Source organism: Periplaneta americana, chromosome 9, assembly GCF_040183065.1.
Source record: "Periplaneta americana isolate PAMFEO1 chromosome 9, P.americana_PAMFEO1_priV1, whole genome shotgun sequence".
NCBI classification, from domain to species: domain Eukaryota; kingdom Metazoa; phylum Arthropoda; class Insecta; order Blattodea; family Blattidae; genus Periplaneta; species Periplaneta americana.
Window position 1 is genome coordinate 154,287,922 of NC_091125.1, and position 13,662 is coordinate 154,301,583.

Consider the following 13,662-nt stretch of genomic DNA (forward strand, 5'->3'; position numbering starts at 1 on the left):
TGCCTGCCATCTAGCGACAAAATAACTTTGATTGACCAAGCAGTTTATGCAGCTACAGGATGCAATCCAGCAGGCAGTGGTTCAAGAAGTTAAGTATTATTGATCCCTTGTTGTATGCACTATGCTAAATGACACAACTACTAACTACTAACTTAATCTTCTTTTTTACTAATTTAAGTAAAGGAGAAGACAAATTGTACACGTTTATGGAAGACGAATACTAGTATAAATAGGATTTGAATATATAATGGGAAGAACTGCCCAAGCCATCTTTGTTTCTTGTACTTACGTATCACTGAAATAACTCAAATGTTTATTGAGTACTTACTGGTTTCATGTAAAAGATAATTTACTGTATTTAACTTAATCAAAATCTCTTCACGCAGAAGTAAATTAGTTGAAATAAATTAATATACAAATATTATGTGAGTAAGTCAGAAATAAGGGGAAGTAAATAGAAATAAAAGTAGGAGAAAGAAACAGAAGTGAATACAAATTATTGATAACCAGCTGATCATGGAAGTTCTTACTACATAAACACAAATCACATTGTACTTGAAAATCATTAGCTTGTGTGACAGCAAAGAATTTTTAATGCTATTATAGATGGTTGCAAATATTCCCAGTGAGCCTTCCAAGGGAACAACATTTCATGTGATTTAATTCCTATTAGATAAATGATAATCAAATTTCAGTACTGAAATTAAAGGCAAGTATTAATACCCAATTAAACTGACATACATGTAAATATTAAAATTATACTTATTTAACTGGTAACATACTCTCACCAGCATTGCATTTCAGATAGTTACCATTTTACTATTTTTAACTATATACACTTACACAACCTGTATGGTAACATGTCTTCACTGTTTATTAAATATATATACAATGCATATACAACAAGGGTCAATATTTATACATATCACGCACAGACAGCCTTCTTCAAGCCAAACAATTTTGGTATCGGTATTCCTTTCTTGATTGAAGATGGGCAACAGTTCACAAGGATTTTATTTAAATGTTTTTATTTAATTTTAAGAGTCCCATATATCCAAAGATTTACTTCGAAGTAAGTCTGCACAAAGCTAAATCCACAGACAAATCCCCTTGTGATTGCATGAATTATTAAAACAGGTACGTAATTTTCCAGAGTTCAATAGCTGCTTGAATTTTTCCAATTGTGGTACTCTCCAAACTAAGCGAGAGGAAAAGTAAACAAAGAAACGAACGATACTGCATGCATGTGGTCGAGGTTACGTCATTGTTTTATTTTAAGCAGTTAATAAATATCATACTTCATTATTTAATATTCTGTTGTACTAGCTTGCAACACATGTATTTCACTTGTCCAGAAAATTAAAAGTTCTTTCACAAAGACAGTATAATATGTAATAAGAGTTATTTCTTCTACATTAAGCTACAAAAATGGTTAGGATTTTAAATGGTAGAAAGCTGTCTGTGAGCTACTAAGGCAATCATTATTTTGAAATTGTGTATAATTTAAATAGTTTGTGATACCCATATAAAAATCTGTGCAAGATTTAAGAAATGCTTCGAATCTGATATGTAGAAATGATGTATGCAAAAGTGTATAAATAGCATTATAGTAATGCATTGGTGCCTATCTATTATAATTAAGTAGTTACAATAACCAACCCATAGAATAGGCACAAATGCGGTTAATTATAAAATTGAATTAATAGATTGTACTTTACTTTTTTCTAAACTACAAGATTATTTCAAGTTCATATATATGTATAAAGTATGAATCTTCCTAAACTTCACATTTAAAGTGGCATATTTTGTATATAAACATTTTTATAAGCTATGTAGATATCTCTATACCAATAACATTTGAGTATTACACACTTGCAACTTATTCTGTGGTAATGTAGCAGACAGAGAAATCTTCCAAACTGCACCTTGTTAAACTTATATATATATATTTTTTTTTTCCATCTTGTATGTATAAAGTAATATTCAACAAAAGTAAATTCTTAGCCATAATAGACAAGTTTTCTCCCTTCTCAAAATTTCTAGAATACGAGTTTTTACACCCTCATGGTAATTGAACTTTGACAAAGCTTTTTAATGTTTCAACAATGTGTTGGTTGAATTTTAATTTTTCCAAAGTTATGTAAGTACTTCTTGATTCCATCTTCGAGGTAATATTGCTTGAAATCGGAAAGATTTGATCAGGCAGGTTATGCTTTGTTAAACGAAACAACTGGTTTAGGAGTATAAGAGGTAAAACTGTGTCCTTTTCTACTTCCTTTTTCAAGATCTGTTATGGAAATCATTAGTTTTTTCTTCCCCAAAGATCTTGCATTTCTGTTAGCTCTTTGTAGACTGGAATCCCTTGAGAAAAGTCCGATGAAGTTTGATGCATTATTTCTTTTTCTTTTTTCTTTTTTTTTTAATTTCGAACTTCTGGTTAAGGGGCACATATACTCCATTTTGGCAAATTCTGAGATATTAGTTTTCACTCTTCATAAATTCGCGAAGGTTTTAGAAATTAGCAAATAATGATTCTAAAAACTGAGGTTAGTTTCAGTCTAGTTGTCATTTCATTCTTCTGTAAAATAAATTACACTTTAATTGCCTACTTTTGAAAACATACAGTTACAGTATGTCTAGCTTTTAAAGATATTTACTATTACTATAATAAAGCCGATATAATGTATGAATGTTTTAAATGCACCACAAATATTATTAACAAAACAATAATAAGAAAGTGAGATGGTCATGTAGAAAGAATTAAAAACCTTCACTTTCCTAATATTAAGTTCATTTAACCATAAGAGGACACAAAAATAAAGGAAGACCGATTGCTATTTGGCACAGACGTGTTCTATTGCTGGAATAGGCCAATCAGACTAGATATGACATATTTCTGTTATTATACTGAAAACTTCCGATAATTTGACAATACTGTCAGTCTCTAGACTGATAAATCTCTTTGACTGTAGGCCAGTCCTCAAGACCGTGCAGATATTTGAACTAACATAAATAATAAATATTTTAGTTAGGCCTAAGTGTGAAAATACTTGATTAATTACGCTAAAATACCGGCGGAACAAATGCATTATAGGGGCCACCCATCACACATTATATGCAAAAAAAGGTCAGCGGAAGTAATGGTTCGATTAGCATTTTTACCATTCGATATTTGATAAGCATTAACTGCTACCAAATTAAAAAATTGAATAAAATTTAAACAGTTTGTTATTACTGATATAATTTTAGTCACTTTGTATTATATTTTTGGTCCAGGGAAGATAAATTTCACTATTACTGCCGTTATTTCCATTTTGAAGTAGCCTACAAGTCAACAATATAAAATTGACTGTTAATTTAGAACTTGGCAACATATTTTATGTCGATTATAACAACAATACATATCGATAGCAGCATTCATACCATTCAACCAATAAGGAGATTGGCCACTATAATGCATCTGTGCCATACCGGCATTTCAAATATATTATGACCCAACCTTAATCAGAAAATGATTACTACAGTTTAATTAATTAATTTACAGATTTTTGGAAAAAAAAAAATTTCATTATAAAATGATATTCAAAACATAATTTTTTTTCTGGCCAAAGAAACCGAAAACATGTGTATCTTATTTCCATATTTTAGGTTTGAGTTCCCTCGAAATAAGTTATCATTTATGTAAAAACGTTCAAATATATAATGTCTCGTAAAAAAAAGACATAAATTGCTGTGACATAACTCCTTTTATTTAATATACCTTAATTGTAAAGTCTAATCACAAACCTTATTAATTACTTTCATTAAGTGGAACTTCGATGTAAATATATCTAATAAAAATCTGTCACTGGCACAATAGAGCACGTATTATTATGTTCCTATACCGCAGTTAATATACTTTCATCAAAGAGGTATAAGTAGAGAAACTTAAAAACAATCAGATGTTAAAGTTATTTCTTAACATGTTTAAACTGAAGATTTAACATTACTATTTTAAACTGTCACTATATCGGTAACATAACATACACAGTAGAAAATAATAACAAACAGAATTATTAATAATGATGGGAAATGAATAAGAACCCTTAATTTGAAAATAAAGTTATTAAATGACCTTAACAGAAAATGTCGTATGGATCTTGGTAGTTTTTCAATCCTTAGAACAAGTAAATATCGTGCTATCCTTGCATCTGTACCACATATGCGAAGAATTTATATTATTTCTATAGTATATACAGTAGTTTCGTTTCCCAGTCCATTTAAAAGCTACAGCAATACATGTAATTCAATGAGAAAGTTTCAGTGAAGAGTAAAGAAGAAGTGAACCATTTTTGTTGTAATAACAAAACAACAATTACTTAATAGCAACAAATTACGGAAAACTTCATAGTAAAAAAAAAACAATTATAACACATATCTGAAGGATGGTTATTGTAAGACATTATTAAAAATTCGTAGACAAGATGCAGTTTCGATAAAGAGATACTCTTGAGGTTGACAATATACAAAAAAGAAACAGTATAAAGAACTTGTACAATTACATGATACTCCTGCAAGACACTAGCTTTGTAATACCAGTACAGTATATCAACATTTCACAGAATAATCTTACCAAGAGCTAACAGATTGATTATCATTACTGTTAATATAACACATATTAAAATCAATGTCATTCACTATCATTACAACAAAGCTTCATAAATACTACTTTTTCCTCTGGATTTACTGCATCCCACCACAACTGATTCTTCAACATATCACTAAACTCCCATATCATAAAAACTTTCTTCTCTTATTGACGTCACAGACTGAAGCACTTCAAAAAACTCTCTTAAGGAGGCTACTCAAAACAGTTGTCCTTTCTTTAAGGAAGTCACATAAGAAGCAAAAGCAATAAGTCTTCTTTCAGTATGCTCTTTAAGTATATGTCACATGGTCTAACTGACAAGACACCCATCTGAATGAATTTGTATTTGTTGGAGTATTCATCTGTGATTACAATACTGGGTTGGGTCGTGATAGTGTTGACAATGCTTTATAGAAAATTAGAAGGAAACGGTTGTCTTATGATTTGTCTGATGGTACAATTATTGCATTTCCTTGAAATACTTAAAAGGAGAAAAGTTAAGATAATACTTCACGTGAAATTAATCCTAAACTTCCCAAATACTAAGATAGATTTTTTAGCCAATATGTATTTGCATAATTTTGCCTTTATAAGAAAATAAAAAGCAAAACAAATGAGAAAAATTGTTATATGCTGAAAAGGAATCTAAATTAAAATTGAATCTTAAATTGAAATTAATGTTACTTCATGTACGTCCAAATTTGAATAAATTTGACATACTTCAGTATCGATGGATTTCAAGACCATTTACCAGGCAGTAAAGATTTTATCTGACCACATTAATTCCTTTTCAAGAAACAGAAAGAGGACAAGTAGGTATCAGTTAATTATTTGGTATCTGTTAGGCAGTGCTTGAAGGTTTCAGGAATTGATTTTGTGTTGTAACAAATCAACAAATCACACAAAAATCAGTCTGAGATAAATGATAAGATATTAGTCTTACAATTTCGCATGTCATGAAGTTACGTAACTTTTTATAAATAATTAGCTAAAAGTCCCAAACAATTACGGCATATTTTAATTTAAACAAAAGTAGTTCTTTATCATTAAAGTAAACAAAAATAAACAACTGCTACTGAATTTAATTTATTTTCACAATATTCAGTTGCTCCTTAGATATAAGCTATTTACAGGAATAATAATAATAATAATAATAATAATAATAATAATAATAATAATAATAATAATAATAATCTATAAGTAGCCACCCAAAAGTACTTATTTAAACAGAGAACATTAATAAAATTAAAGAAAAGCATAGAAATACAAAAAATACTGATACGTTTATATAATTGTTCATATTAATAGTACATCAATGGAGTACATTAACATTTTAAATTATTTACCAACAGTCCAAAGAAGACTGGATAACTGGTCCTGGGCAATAAAGTTTAGATCAATTGACGTCCCTTATCATTCTCGAATTATAGGCTATAGGCAATGACATCGCTGATTATATGGGCTAGAATCTGTCTTTCCACATCAGTACAAAATGCACGGTGGATGATTGATCAATAGAAGTCCACTCAACATTAAACATACTAAATGAAACTAGTGACAGATTCAGGAACTTACGAAGCCCAGAAATAAACATGTCGTCCAACAAAAGTAAAATCAGGAAGAATATCTGATATCTCTACTCTTTATAGACACTTACACAGTATAATGGAACTCATAAAAGATTCAAGTTATACGAAAATGCAATATCAATCCATATTCAGTGGTGATGTGATGTCTTAAGAATACTAGAATGTCAAAAACTGAGTTCTATTAGATTGGACACAGAAGATATTAAATAGGTGGACTCAGGAATCATCTGGCACTTCTCAAAGAAGACAGATCTCAAGTTATTAGCAGGTAAATGGGAAACAATGAGGCCTGCACGTGGCAGAACAAATGTGTATTCAGCCCTATTGAAGGGTATTAAAACACACTTCTGAATAACATAAGAATGAAAACTTTTAAGAATTTCGTGTAATTGTTACTTAATAGTTTTTTTTTAAATATATATATATATATATATGTATATATATATATATATATATATATATATATATATATATATTTTAACTGATGCTAGAGAAAAGAATTCTTCTCTCTCTTAACCTTTTTCAATTCAAATGACCAGTTTGATATGAAGCTTGTACTTGCAGCAGCTACAATATGGTTGCCAAGATGGACATTTTCTCATAGGGTGATAATAATCCACCTCGCGTCAATGGAATTCCTTGTCACAAAGTATTAGGGGCTGCAAGACAACAAACACCTTTAAGAACAGCTTAAAAGATAACCTTATTAGCATTTCACTCCAATCATACTGATTTAAACTATCACTGACTACACTGTTACTTTTTTCTTTAGACATCATCCTGATTGTGCTGTATTTTCAAAATGTCTCATAATAATCTCTTTCTATTATCTAATATCATTTGAAATATATTAACATTCTGTGTATTTTAGTTTAATTCTGCTACCAGTTTATTTCAGTGTTTAATTAATAGTTCATAGTATTTTGTTGTTTAATTCGTAAATAACTCTTGTATACATGTAACTTTCATCTAAATCAAATTGTTGAATTCTTTGCAAGTTCATGCATATGTATATACACTTTTTGCTGGTTGAGTGGAAGAGAAGGCCTTACGGCCTTAACTCTGCCAGCTAAAATAAATCATTATTATTATTATTATTATAATGTGGTATTTTGTTAAGTATCTATGGATCAGAAGTAATTATTCCTAATGACATTACAGAGCATTAAAGTCTTTATACATAAAAATGTAATTTATAATACCCAATAACTACTGAAGAAATATATTTGAAGACTTGAAGTAAATCGCCGCTGCACCTCCAAAATCCACTGTTTCTTTAAAAAGATTTTGCAGGAGAAGGAAAAAAGCATTGTCACTTTTAATTATCTTGATTTTCAAAGCTATACTTTCGATATAACTTCAATGATTACATGATAAATTATGGAATTATACCGAAAGTAGCTTTGAAAATCAAGGGAATTAAAAGTGACAATACCTTTTCTTTTTGGAAAACGTATTATATGTCTTTCACCTGTTAAATTTTATGTTACCTTGTTAACATGTTTCGGCCTGCTATTGGCCATCATCAGAACTCTGATGATAACAAGGTAATTGATGGCTAATAGCAGGCCGAAACATGTTAACAAGGTAACATAAAATTTAACACGTGAAAGACATATAATACGTTTTCCAAAGTGATACAGTGTTAAAAGTTGTGTAATCAAGATGTATAATACTTTTTCCTCTCTCCTGCAAAATCTTTTTAAAAACACATAGTGAATTTTGAAGGCGCAGCAACAAGATAACGATTAAAGTGCCATTTTCAAACTTTCTAGGAAAATGAGTCATAATATACATTCCAGCCATTGGCACTGGAGTCCCTCGATAATAACAGCACATATTTAATTATTATCGAGGGACTGTAAATTGGCACCAGAGTCCGTGGATATCCAGAGTACCGCAATCCTTTGCGCAGGAAATGCTGACAAATCAGCCATTGTTATTCCAATGTGGGCTATTTGCCATATACAGTTGTATAGGGAATGAATGTAGCCTAAAACAGAGACAAATATTTTTAATTTTAAGGGCCATGAACACTGGCCTAAATTGAGTTTTACTATAAAAGTTCCTATCCCAAGTGTATTGAAATGGAATAACAATAGCGGCCGACTAGCTGATCGTGCTACCCTGGGTATCCACGGACTCTGGTTGGTATATACAAGTCCTGCAAAAGCAATCACCTACTAAAACATCTATGAACACCTACTAAAACAACAAAGGAAAGAGTATAGACTTTCATTCTTATTTACATAATTGTTATTCCAGTAAAGACACAATTTTTACGAAAATGGCACTTAGCGCCTTTTTTTACTTTAAGTCTTCAACGCTCCGGTTAACTACTTCGATGCAAAGCTGTAAATAGCATGGCAGTTTATCTTAAACACTCGAAAATGCTGACATATCCTCTGATGATTGTGTTTCTTCAATATGAGCAACAAAATCTATTTCGTCCACTACTGATATAATCTAAATTATACTTATCATGTATTCCCATAGGCAGAAATCCAACAGTGTCAGATCTGTTGACCTTGGAGGACAAAACAAAGGTTCAATTCAATGCTCTGTAACTTCATGTTAAGACACTTCCAACCCATGGTTACATAACAAAATATGCTTGTTCTGATGTCACCTATCACCCCAAGAAGTTGGTTCAGCTAGTCTTTCTTCACCATGTCCAGAACAAGTGATTCAAGATATAAGGAAAAGCCTCTTGAGAGAGTTTTTCTGTACCTCAGTTTACTAAAACATTCTTCAGAAACACATACAGTGTAACCAGTACATTATTTGTCACATCATTTCGTCAATTTAGCAGTGTCATCAACTAACATGGTTCATAAGAATAATTGCATTAATCATAAAATCTTAAGACTGGGTACCATTTTCATACTCCAATCATTAAAATGAAATTATTTATTTCTCTATGATGTTATTTAAATGTAAGTGTTCAAAATTCCGAAGTGAACTGTATACCTTGGATGGTAATCTTTATCTACTTCATGATTTAGCTATTGTTACCATTCTGATATTTAGAGATCTTTTCATTCCTTTTAATCTAATCTCGTCTTTCTTCTCATTTGCCTTCAGTTGTAGAGCTCTTTTCTCATTTTTGTGATTGGCATATTTCTTCCATCTCATTAACAGTCTTCTCTTTTGTAATTCTTACATATTTATTATCCTTTCTTAATTTTACTCCACATCATTTCACCTCGATGTTCTAATCCCTATGATTCATAATCCAACTCCAATTGTGCCATGAATATTTAAATGAAATATTTATTATTTTCAGAATTCTTGTTTTAAGAATTTTAATATGCTTCTTGGAGAACAAATATAGTGCATTTATTTTGCTATGGCCTGCTCATGGAAGCACTGAACAGTCGGTTGTGAGTCAAGAACACGTGAAATAAACTGTAGAATAGACAGGTTTTTTCCAATTGTATATTGTAAAAAATGCTTATCTTTTTAAAGATGATGTTGAAAGTGTTCCCCATTTGCTATGAGACAATTGTTGTAGCATCTAAACATATTTTGATTTACATGTTACACCTCTGCTTGTTTTACAGTCCATCCAATATTCGTGTATTTTACTTATACACACTGTGTTTTAAACTGCCCCATAAATAAAAATCGCAGGGCGTGAAGTCTGGGGATCGAGCTGGCCACAATCCTTCACTAATTACTCTCTCACCAAAGATGTCAGCAATTGCATGCAATGAAGTTGTAGCTGTATGAACTCTAACCTTGTCATGCTGGAACACACAGTACCTTTGCTCTTCTTCAGTTAACTGAGGGGAAAAAACCAATCCAAACATAAGGCTTGGTCTCAGTCATTATTAACTGTTTCATGGAGAAAATAGGGCCGATCATTCATTTCACACTTATAGCACACCACACACAAGTAGAATCATATAGTAGACTTTCGTGTATAAGTCTTTGGTTATCAACTAACCAGTACTGATTATTTTGAGTGTTAACTCGTCCATACAAGTGAAATCATGCCTCATTACTAAACATCACTAATTGTGGGTCTAAATAGCCATCATTTACAGACTGAAGAAATCGGTTACAAAAATTGATTCTCCTGTATCGATTCTCAGGCTCTAAGGCATGAACTGAAATGTTAGTAATTTTGTAGTGTTGTATGCTGAGGAACGATTCATCTCCATTTGTTGTGTTAACTTTGTGAGAGGTTTTCGCGGAGATTGCTCTAATCGAGAACTGATATCATAAAGTGTTTCCTATGTTAAAATGTAATATCTTCGATTTGATTTTTTGTCTAATACTGATCCCGTAATTTCGAATTTATTCACTATTTTATGAACTGTTCTAGTAGGTGGATCCAGCTCAGGAAATCGTTCCTGAAATTCTCTACAACACCGGGCAGGCAATTCATTTCTTTTAAATGTTAGAACAAATGAAAATGATTTTGTTTGGTAGTAAATCTTAGAACTGTCGCAAACAGTAGACACAAACAGAAAAATGAAACTACATTAGACACGCCTCTCAAAACAACTGTCTCAGCATTTAGAAAAACCTATTTATCTTCTCAAGAAGTCATGTATGTATATCCAGAAAGTAGGTGACAGAATACACTATTCCTGGTAATACAAATTCTTTCTAAATGGTTAGTCAAGTATGGGTCCAACTTTTTAAACATAAACAGCTGCATTAAAACTTTGTTTAATATCGAAATTATAAGGACTGTTCAATAAAGACATAAGGACATTTTTTATTAGTGCAGTTTTCTTTCAACATTGGAAACTCAGTGATCCATTGTTAAGTACATTCAAAAGCTACTGTCATAATGACATAGCTGTCTTACCTTGCAGCATGCGGTGGTGACAGATGAACCATTCGAATTATGTTCACTTGCAACTCCGGTATGATGGAGGTACAGCATAAGGAGCAACATGTTACAAAACTCATATTATATTTCTGCTTCTATGTAACATCACAGTTAGCAGTGAGGAGGAAGAAAGATAGAAAAAGTTTGTACTAATCTGTCAGAAAAAGTGTGACTTATATTCTCACCTTACAATCAAGCAAGCAATGACCAGAGCATTAGAATGAAGATAACCAGATATCTTTTCTTTTACTTTTTACAGTCAAATGTCGTTTTAACAAATGCCAGTTTAACGAATTCGTCAGTACAACGAAAAAAATTGTATTCCCCTTCCTTACCTGCATAAGATTCCACGTTAAATTATTTCAATTGTACGAACGTCAATATAACGAAAATTTCACTACAACGAAAATAAAAATTCCCCCTTCATGATACATATGATCATTACAACAAAGTAGTTTGTTCATCCCATCAATTTTAGAAGCCATGGAAATGTTCATTTCAGCATGGAGAAGCTTACCCTTAATGATTATAATGAATTGCTAACAGAAGTCTGGAATTTTGCCAGTGATTGAAGAAGAAAAAGAAGAGCCTGACGATGACATTGATGAGTTGGACCCAGAATTCTGAAGACAGATATGTGAGAAGAATAACACACCTACAGACGTGAAACCAGAAGATTTCATTGATATCGACAGTGCAGTGACTTGAAAAGGAGGTTACAGAAGAGGCCATTGTCAATAGTGTAATGCAAGAAGAAGATGGTGTGAGTGAAATTGATGAAGAATCTGTATGCAGTGACAATAATAGTGAAAAAAAAAAAAATCTCTTGCCGAAGTATTGCTATTTTTGGCTGGACAAAAAAAATTACCAGAGGATTGACAAAAAGTGCAAGTGTTATTGTAAATTATCTAGAGGAATCAATTGTAAAACGTTCAGTTCAGAAAAAAATTACAGACTTTTTCTCAAAGTAAAACATACAGTTATGAGTTGACATTTGTGTAAGAAGTAGTATTGATCAATATTACAATACAACGAACTTTCAGTATAACGAAAATGATGACAAGGTCCCTAGAAATTCGTTAAAACGACATATTCCAGTACAACGAACTTTCAGTGTAACGAAAATAATGACAGATTCCCTAGAAATTCGTTAAATGACATTTGACTGTAGTACTCTGACACCCACGACCAAGGTAAGTCACTTCAAACTCAACTGTCAGTCATTGATAGAGATATAACAAAACATCAGTACTTCGTCATTTTGAATACTTTTTTCTAATAAATATCAAGCATGTTTCTCAACCGTCTTACAGCCAGATTTTATCCTACGAGATTTCCATATTTATTTATATATTTATTTTACTGCTAGTAAATTTCATATGAATACAAGTTAATATAATATAATATAAACTATCCCACTCCTGAATGAGTAAACCTAAAAGAGCACTCTATAGACATTAGAAATGATAATAAGCATGAATGATTATTTTCAAGGTCCTGCAGAAAAAAAGGGCTTCTCCTATGGCCGGATCAAAATAATATCTCATGTCCTATTTGAAGCAGTGCATGCACTGAACAATGCTCAAGCAATATACAAACATTTTTTTTTTTTTTTTAACTTTTCGACTAATTCCAGTAAAGATCATTTATGGAGAATATAGGTTACATTAAATAATATAGAATTTTATTGTAAGAAAAAAAAGGCATGATGCTGATGACACCCCTTCACATTCTACAAGCAGTAAATTGTCCCCTCTGTTCCTTACATGATTATTAATCAAGATATGAATGAAAATATGAGCAACAAGCCTGCAAGCATTCCTGTCTGATTCAGGCTCTACACAATACAAGTACATGACAAGTCCAAGTAGGAACGTTACTACACACAAATACATGTTAGTAGCTACAGATTCTGGAAGGACAGTGGCTATTCATACACAATACACATTCATGCAACACTTGAGACATGTTCAGCTTCGATTATTACCATGTTGCACTGAATTGAGTGTGCATTTACCCTTACCTAAGCAGTAGCCTAAAAATACATTCATTTTGAAGTACCATTATCAATATGATAGCTCTGCAAATTAGAGAACCTGCACAGAATCAATTGTCTTTCTAGTGTGGGTGACTAGTGGAGGAGGGCTCTGTTTCACTGAAGAAGTGTCGATGTAAAAAAGATACAATTTACATGTAACAAAATACGATGAAAGAGTAATGGAACGGAGAAAAATTCTCTCTGGCACCGGGATTTGAACCCGGGTTTTCAGCTCTCCGTGCTGATGCTTTATCCACTAAGCCACACCGGTTACCCATCCCGGTGTCGGACAGAATCGTCTCAGTCTAAGTTCCAACTCTTGGGTTCCATCTAGTGGCCGCCCTCTTCACGTCGTCATAGATGTCTATGAACGTATATATGATATGCGTAAATCACTTGTGATTTAAGACGGCGCTTATTCCGTCGGGTCCCGGCCAACTAGTCACTCATAACGTGTGCACCTCAGCACATGTGTGGACTTCAGTCCTACGTTCATAGACATCTATGACGTAGTGCAGAGGGCGACCACTAGAGGGAACCTAAGAGTTGGAACTTAAACTGA